The sequence below is a fragment of the Arachis ipaensis genome, chromosome B03, assembly GCF_000816755.2.
Source record: "Arachis ipaensis cultivar K30076 chromosome B03, Araip1.1, whole genome shotgun sequence".
Lineage (NCBI taxonomy): Eukaryota > Viridiplantae > Streptophyta > Magnoliopsida > Fabales > Fabaceae > Arachis > Arachis ipaensis.
Genome location: NC_029787.2, coordinates 12,209,055 through 12,217,065, shown reverse-complemented (window position 1 = coordinate 12,217,065; position 8,011 = coordinate 12,209,055).

The following is an 8,011-nucleotide window of genomic DNA, read 5'->3' as shown; positions in this document are numbered from 1 at the left end:
TAGACTTTATTTCTGTAATGGTTTTTATTTCTCTAGACTTATGCATGTTTTAATTTTAATTTTATCCAACAGTAATATCGCTTCAAGTATTTTTCTTTGATTGAGTTAATTATTTTTTCTGACTCGATATCCTTAATTTGATAAGCTTTTTCAGAATATGTCCCTATCACTTGAAAAGGGTCTTCCCAAGCGTGGGACCATTTGCCAAGAAATTTCGATTTCTTTTCCATTGGCAAAATAACTTTCAAAACCAACTCGCCTATACCAAAATATTTTTCCTTGATTTGACGATTATAACTTCGAGCAATACTTTCTTTTTGTCGAATTATATTTTCAAGTGCCAATATTCGCTCTGAATCTAATTCATTCAATTCATCAAACATCGCATTCCAATAATCATCAATTGGCAAACTACTTTTCTTTGACACCCTCAAAGTATTTAAATTTATTTCTAATGGCAACAACACATATGGCCATAAACTAATTTATAGGGTGAAGTACCTGTCGAACCTCTTGGTGAATTTCGATAAGCCCATAATACCTAGCTTAAAGTCTCATGCCATGTTCGAAGCTTATTTCCGATATGATTTTTTATCAAACTTATCAGTATCTTATTTGCTACCTCTACTTGCCCATTAGCCTGCGCATAATAAGGAGTTGAAGTAACCATATTGATACTCCTCGAGGCTGCAAAATTTTTAATTCACTGACCAGTAAACATAGTTCCTTGATCAATACTTAATGTTTGAGGAATCCCAAATCGATGGATAATATGTTCCTCGATAAAGTCTATTATTTCACCTTGACCAACTTCTATTAGGGGAACTACTTCAACCCATTTTGTGAAATAATCAATTGCTACTAAGATAAACTTGTGTTGTTTTGATGAAGGAGGATGAATCAATCCAATCAAATCTAAAGCCCAACCTCTAAACGGCCATGGTTTTATTATCGAATGCAACTCAGACGCTGGAATCTGCTGTATCGAACCATGTTTCTGACATTCTTGACATGCCTTTGCATAATCGATACAATCTTTTATCATAGATGGCCAATACACATGATTGCGATATAACACCCATTTCATCTTCTTTCCTGCCTGATGAGCACCACATATCCCATTGTGGACTTCACCCAAAGCAATACTCTGATCATCTAAGCTTAAACATCTCGATAAACTCCCATCGATCCCTTTCTTATACAACTCATCAGCCATCAAGACAAAATTTATTACTTTCAACTTTATCTTTCTATCGACTGGAATACTGGGATCTTTTAAGTATTGAGCAATAGGCTTTCTCCAATCAGTACTTTCCCATTCATCTACACACAAAACTTCTCTTTCATTTGCAGGCACTAAAATTTGATGAGCACCAGCCAATTTCTTGAGAGTTTCTAGACCAATCCTAGATCTCGAAGCGATTTGGGCTAATTCATTAGCAATTTCATTATGAACTCTGGGAATGTGAACCAAAGAAACTTTTCGAAAAGAAGTTAACAACTCCCAAGCAGTTATTAAGTATTTCTGTAACGTCTCATTATTACACTTAAACTCCTTTGATAACTGCTTTAATACCAATTGAGAATCCCCTAATATTTGAACCTCCAAAGCTCCATTACCAATTAATATTTCGAGACCCAAAATCAAAGCTTCATACTCTGCCATATTATTCGAACAGGGATATTTTAATTCGAACAAGAATTCTGATGGAATACCCTCTGGTGAGATAATAAGAATTCCATCCCCTGCGCCGTCTTTATGCTTTGATCCATCAAAATATAACTTCCAATAATCAACTTCTACATCGATTATATTTACTCCCTGGTCATTCAGATCTTTCAAATTATCCACAAGAAAATCTGCAATGACCTGTCCTTTTACAGCCTTGGCTAGGACATATTACAAATCAAACTCTGTTAATGCTAACATCCATTTCCCTAAATGCCCTCGTAGCATTGGAAAACTTAACATATATTTAACGAGATCAGTTTGCGCTACAATTTTTACCGATTTAGCCACCATATAACACTTTAAATTCATACAGGTATAATATAGAGACAAACACAATTTCTCTATCGGGGAATACCTTGTTTCGATATCAGTTAAAACTCGACTAAGATAATAAACGGCCCGCTCATGCTCGTTTTCATCGTCCTGGGCTAACATACACCCAATTGTGTGTTCCAATGCTGTGATGTATAATTTTAAGGGCTCATGTGGACGAACATTCGCCATAATCGGAGCTTTAGACAAATAAGCCTTAATCGAATCGAACACTGACTGATGTTCAGTCGTCCATTCGAACTGGAAATCATTCTTTAGTTTTACCAAAAGCGCAAACACTTGAGTTCGATCGGAAATATTCGAAATGAACCTCCGAATGTAATTTACCTTGCCTAAAAAAGACTGCACTTTTTTCTTCGATTTGGGTGCGGATAGTGCTAAAATTGCGTCCACTTTATTTTTATCAATCGCAATCCCCTTTTTATGAACAACAAAACCCAAAAGATTTCCGGCTGACATACCAAAAGCACATTTTAAAGGATTCATTTTTAATCCCTTCTTCCTCATGGTAACGAACGCCTTTCTTAAATGGTCAATGTGCTGATTTACTGAAATCGATTTAACCATAACGTTATCGATATACACCTCCATAAAATTTCCAATAAACTCATGGAAAATAGCATTCATCGCCCGTTGATAAGTTGCCCCATCATTCTTCAAACCAAAAGGCATAACTACCCATTCATACGTGCCCAATGCCCCAGGACAACGAAAAACAGTTTTGAACACGTCATCTTCTGCAATGAAGATTTGGTTATATCCTGAATAACCGTCCATAAAACTAAGAAGTTCGTTTCCCGCTGCAGAATTGATTAACATATTTGCAATAGGCATAAAATATTCATCTTTTGGAGTAGCATTATTTAAATCTCAAAAATCAATGCATATTCTTAACTTCCTATTTTTCTTCATTACAGGAACAATATTTGAAATGCACTCAACATAACGTCCAGTTCGAATAAATTTTCACTTTAATCAAGCGTTCTATTTCTTCTTTAATTTTCTCATTGATTTCTGGAGCGAAACGTCTTGGAGTTTGGTTTACAAGTCGATCATTTGGTTTTAATGCTAATCAATATTCCACAAGTGAACGATCGAGACCAGGCATCTCATGATAATCCCAAGCAAAACAATCCTTAAACTCATGTAAAAGATTAAAGAGTTCAGTTCGAAAAGGATCAACAAGACTTTTACAAATATATGTAATTCGAACATCATCAATAGTCCCCAGATTAATTTTCTCTAAGAAATCTTAAGATTCAAACCCTTTGTAATAATCATCATCTTTTATTGAGTATTTCTCAAAACCCAATGGTTCTAAATCATAGATACAATCAAAAGTGAAATCAATAGAGTCATCAGAAATAGAAGAAACTTGATCATTTAATAAATTAACATTACTTTGATTTTCTACACAATGAGCCTCTACTATTAAATCGTAAGTCCGGCTTGCATCATTACTTTCATTACAAGAAGTAGAAAAATTATAACTAAATTCGACTGAAGACATCGAATCAACATTATCATAACTAGCAAGACTACTAACCCTATGTGATACAACTTCATCAGAAGAATCATCTTTATTTTCTACAGAATGAAAATTACTTAAATAATTACGTAATGTTACCAGGTAATTAGAAACTTCCTCAACCTGGTCCATAGAACAGTCTTCCCAAGATCTTCAAGAGAGACAATCCCAACCAGTTGGCTCAAAACCCAACTCTGGGTAACGTAACTTCACTGAGAGGCCTTCCGATGACAAGTAGCACCCTTCACAATTATAAGGATTCAGTGCTCGATCAACATTCAAAGGCTTTAACTTACGATTATACATCCTAAAATCGGCATGCAGCTGTTCGACATATAAATTCGAATCTGCCTTGACGATTTTAGGTTTACCATCCTTAGTCCACAGAAGGACACTCTGATGTATAGTAGAAGGTATAGCCCCTACACCATGAATCCAGTCTCGCCCCCAACAAAGAATTATAACTTGCCTTTGATGGAACCACTACAAACACGGTATGTCTCTCCGATGATTCGACCTTCACAGTCAGAGTAACCAGTCCTTTTGCTGGTGTAGAAGTCCCACTAAAGTCCGTCACAGCAATATTTGTGGGAACTAAATCATCAGGATGTTTTTCCACTTTCCTTAACATCCTCTCAGGCAGAAGACTTATTGCTGCCCCACTATCAATCAGGACTTTGTTTATCTTGAACCCATTCAAAATGGTAGTAATATGAAGTGGACGGAGATGAGACATTTGTTTTTCAGTGGGCCGAAGGAAATACCCCGGTTCATCCTCAATTCGAATGAAGGAAAAAGCTTCCTCATCCCTCATGTCATAATCTTCCTCTAGGCCGCCTTCATACTCACCCGGATACTCTGTTGAAATGATCGAAATTGTTCCAATCATGTCATCATCCCCTTCGTGAAAATACTCTTCATCAACATCAACCTCTTTGTTTTTATCGACTCATGAGGATTGGGTTACTGCCTTGCCTTTTTCCATCTTTGCAGGTGATAGAATCCCTTTTGGATAAGTCTCTCCATCAGAGGGAAAGACGATCCGAGAATGCACAGAAGGCGTTGCCCACTTGCTTACTTCTTTGCTCACTTCCGACTGAGGTCTTTTACTTTGATTGAAATTTCTCCTTCCCCCTCTGCCTCTGGGATACCCTCTAGCCCGACCACGATAATAAGGGTATTGATTTCGAGGAGGTCCCCGATGTCCCCATTGTGGATTGCGTCGATACAGATTAGGGATGGCAATTTCCCCCGGCGGGGCGGGTATCCGCGGGGAATTACCCGCTGGGGGACAAATTTGGGGATCATTTTTTCCCCGCGGGGACGGGAGACGGGTATCCGTTTAATAAACGGGGTGGGGCGGGGAGAGAGGTACCCGCCCCGTGATACCCGTATAATATCTGTATAGATAAAATTATATAAATATCCTTATATATATATATGATGGAAACCTAAAAACCTAATTCACGCCTCTCTATCTCACTCCCTCACTCCCTCATCAGATCGCTCTCACTCTCTCAGATCTCACCCTCTTCCTCTTCCCTCCTCCCTTGCCGGTGTCGCTCTGTGCTTGGTTCTCACAGCGTTGGCGCTGCCTACACCCGTGTCGCCTCTACTCCGCAAAGACAAAACTGCTCCAGCCATGCCTCTGCCATCATCATCTTCTTCAGATCTGTCATCACCAGCCATGCCTCTGCGTCTAGAGGAGAGGAGAGTCGTCTTCACGCTGCGCGCCTGAGGAGAACCGTCGCAATTTTCATCACCGTCCAGAGGAGAGTTGTCTTCATTGTTGCCGTCATAGGAGCGAGATCTGCCTTCGTCCTCGTCCAGAGAAGATCGTCCTTCATCGTCGTCAGAGGAGAGCCGCTGCTGCTCACCTTCCTCCTCTCACTGCGCCGCTCACTGCTTCCTGGTCGAAGCTTCGCCTCTGGTCCGCCTCTGCTTTGCCGTTTTAATGTATATTTTGATTTTAATTGATGGAATTCCTTTGGTTTGAATTCTGTTAGTGTGAAATTGGATTTAGGATTAGGGTTTGAATTTTGTTAATTGGTAAATTTGGATTTAGAGATTGATTTTGCTGCTATGAAATTGAATTTAGGGTTTGGAGTTTGAACTCTTACTGGAAAATTGGGAAATTGGATTACAGTACTGCGTTTGGGTTTAAACTATGTATCTTTTATTTTTCTTTTGCTGTTTTTTATATGTTTTTGATTTTTTTTTAAAAATCTGTGGATATCCGTGGAGACCCCGATCCCCGGCGGATACGGAGTCCCCGTTACCCGTCGCAGGGACGGGGCGGGGACGGGGACGGATTATGGGTGGCGGGGGCGGGGGACGGTAGGGTTTGAATTTTGTTAATTGGTAAATTTGGATTTAGAGATTGATTTTGATGCTGTGAAATTGAATTTAGGGTTCGGAGTTTGAACTCTTACTGGAAAATTGGGAAATTGGATTACAGTACTGAGTTTGGGTTTAAACTATGTATCTTTTATTTTTCAATTTTGCTGTTCTTTTTATATGTTTTTGAATTTTTTTTAAAATCCGTGGATATCCGCGGAGACCCCGATCCCCGGCAGATACGAAGTCCCCGTTACCCGTCGCGGAGACAAGGCGGGGACGGGAACGGATTATGGGTGGCGGGGGCGGGGGACGGGGGGCATGTCCCCGCCCCCATGGGGACCCGTTGCCATCCCTAATACAGATGGTCCTGTCTCTGGAACTCCTGACAGTTTCGAATCCGTTGAACACCTATTTCCTGGGATCGGTTTAATGGTGTAGTCATACTTGGCTGAGGGGTTTTAGAACTCTGACCCTTTATGCGCCGTATCGGTTGTCTTTGGCGCGCCTGCTCCTCTTTATGAGCCAATTCTTTCTTCATTCCCTCCTTCTCATAGGTTGTTGCTACTTCAGCGTCAAAAACAGCATTACACTGCGGACACAGAGATATGTCCCGGTCTTTAATCTTTTGTTGAACCAGAAAATCCAACAAACCATCCCCTGCTCTGGGATACACGAATCTCACTTGCGACTCAAAATCATCCAGAGCCACATCAAAATCATAGGACATGCCAACCATGTTCACTCCAAAGCATGGCTCGACAAAGCTGGCATCAGCATCGAAGGGATCAACATCAACCTTCATTTCTTTCTTGCCATCATCGGATTAAAATTGTCCTTCCATTATTGCCTCCTGAATTAAGTCCTTTAAATGAACACAATTGTTAGTCGAATGACTTGTTGCTTGGTGAAACTTACAATAAGATTTCCCTTTTAAATCTTTCACCGAAAGTAAGGTTCTACCCTCAGGCAGAATTAATTGTTTATCTTTAAGCAACACATCAAAAATCTGATCAGATTTCGAAATATCAAAACTATATTTCTTTCCACTTTTTAGTTTTGAATCATTTGACTTTTCATTATTCGAAAGCTTTTCAAGTAAAGAACAAACATATGGAGGGCCTTTCTTAAGTTCGACCAAATCTACTTCTGTTTCGAAATCTAATTCTTCTTCTAAAGACTCCATGGTCACATAGGCAACTTTTTCTTTTCGAGTAAAATGTTTACTCTTTGACCTTTGTTCACTCCTATACTTCTCTTTCTCTTTTTATTCAATTTTTGGTACTTCATAGTCAATTTAAGATTTTCATATTAGATGTCATTAGAATTATCAATTTTCAATTTAAATGAAATTTGTATTTTTTTCTTAGAAATCGACTCGAAAGAATATTATTTATTTTTTATATTAGTTTTATTTTTTTTATAACAACTGCATTAATTGAAAGAACTTTTACTATGAATCTCAATAAAAATTAGTTTCTAATTGTATGAGAAATAAATTTCTAAATAAGTATTTACTTGTATATATATAAGAATAATACTACACATCCAAGTCTTTTTATAAACTAAGTCTAACCAAGTTAAACAACAAGACTTAAAATAATACTAATCATAACTGATTTTTGTTATCTTAGACTAACTTAGTTGGACTTGGTTAACAAAAAAATATAAATGTATTACATCATTCTATATAAAAAGAGATATTTCAATTGTTATTATTAAGAAAAAGATTACTTAATTTGTTTAAAATATAAAACTTAAATTAAAAAAATTAAATAATAAAATTTTAAATTACATGTTATTATTTAAATTACTATTTTAGTGTTTTAATTTATAAATTATATATTTTAAAAACTAATTATGTTATATATATATAGAAAATAACCACATGTATATATATTGAAATAAAAATATATATTAAAAATAAATTAAATAATATATATTTATACACAAATATATAATAATTAATAAATAATTTAATAACTAATTTTTATATACACATAATATTTTTATTATAAAAATTGTTATTATATTATATATATTTTACCTCTACTATCAAAATTTTATGGATCCGTCCTATT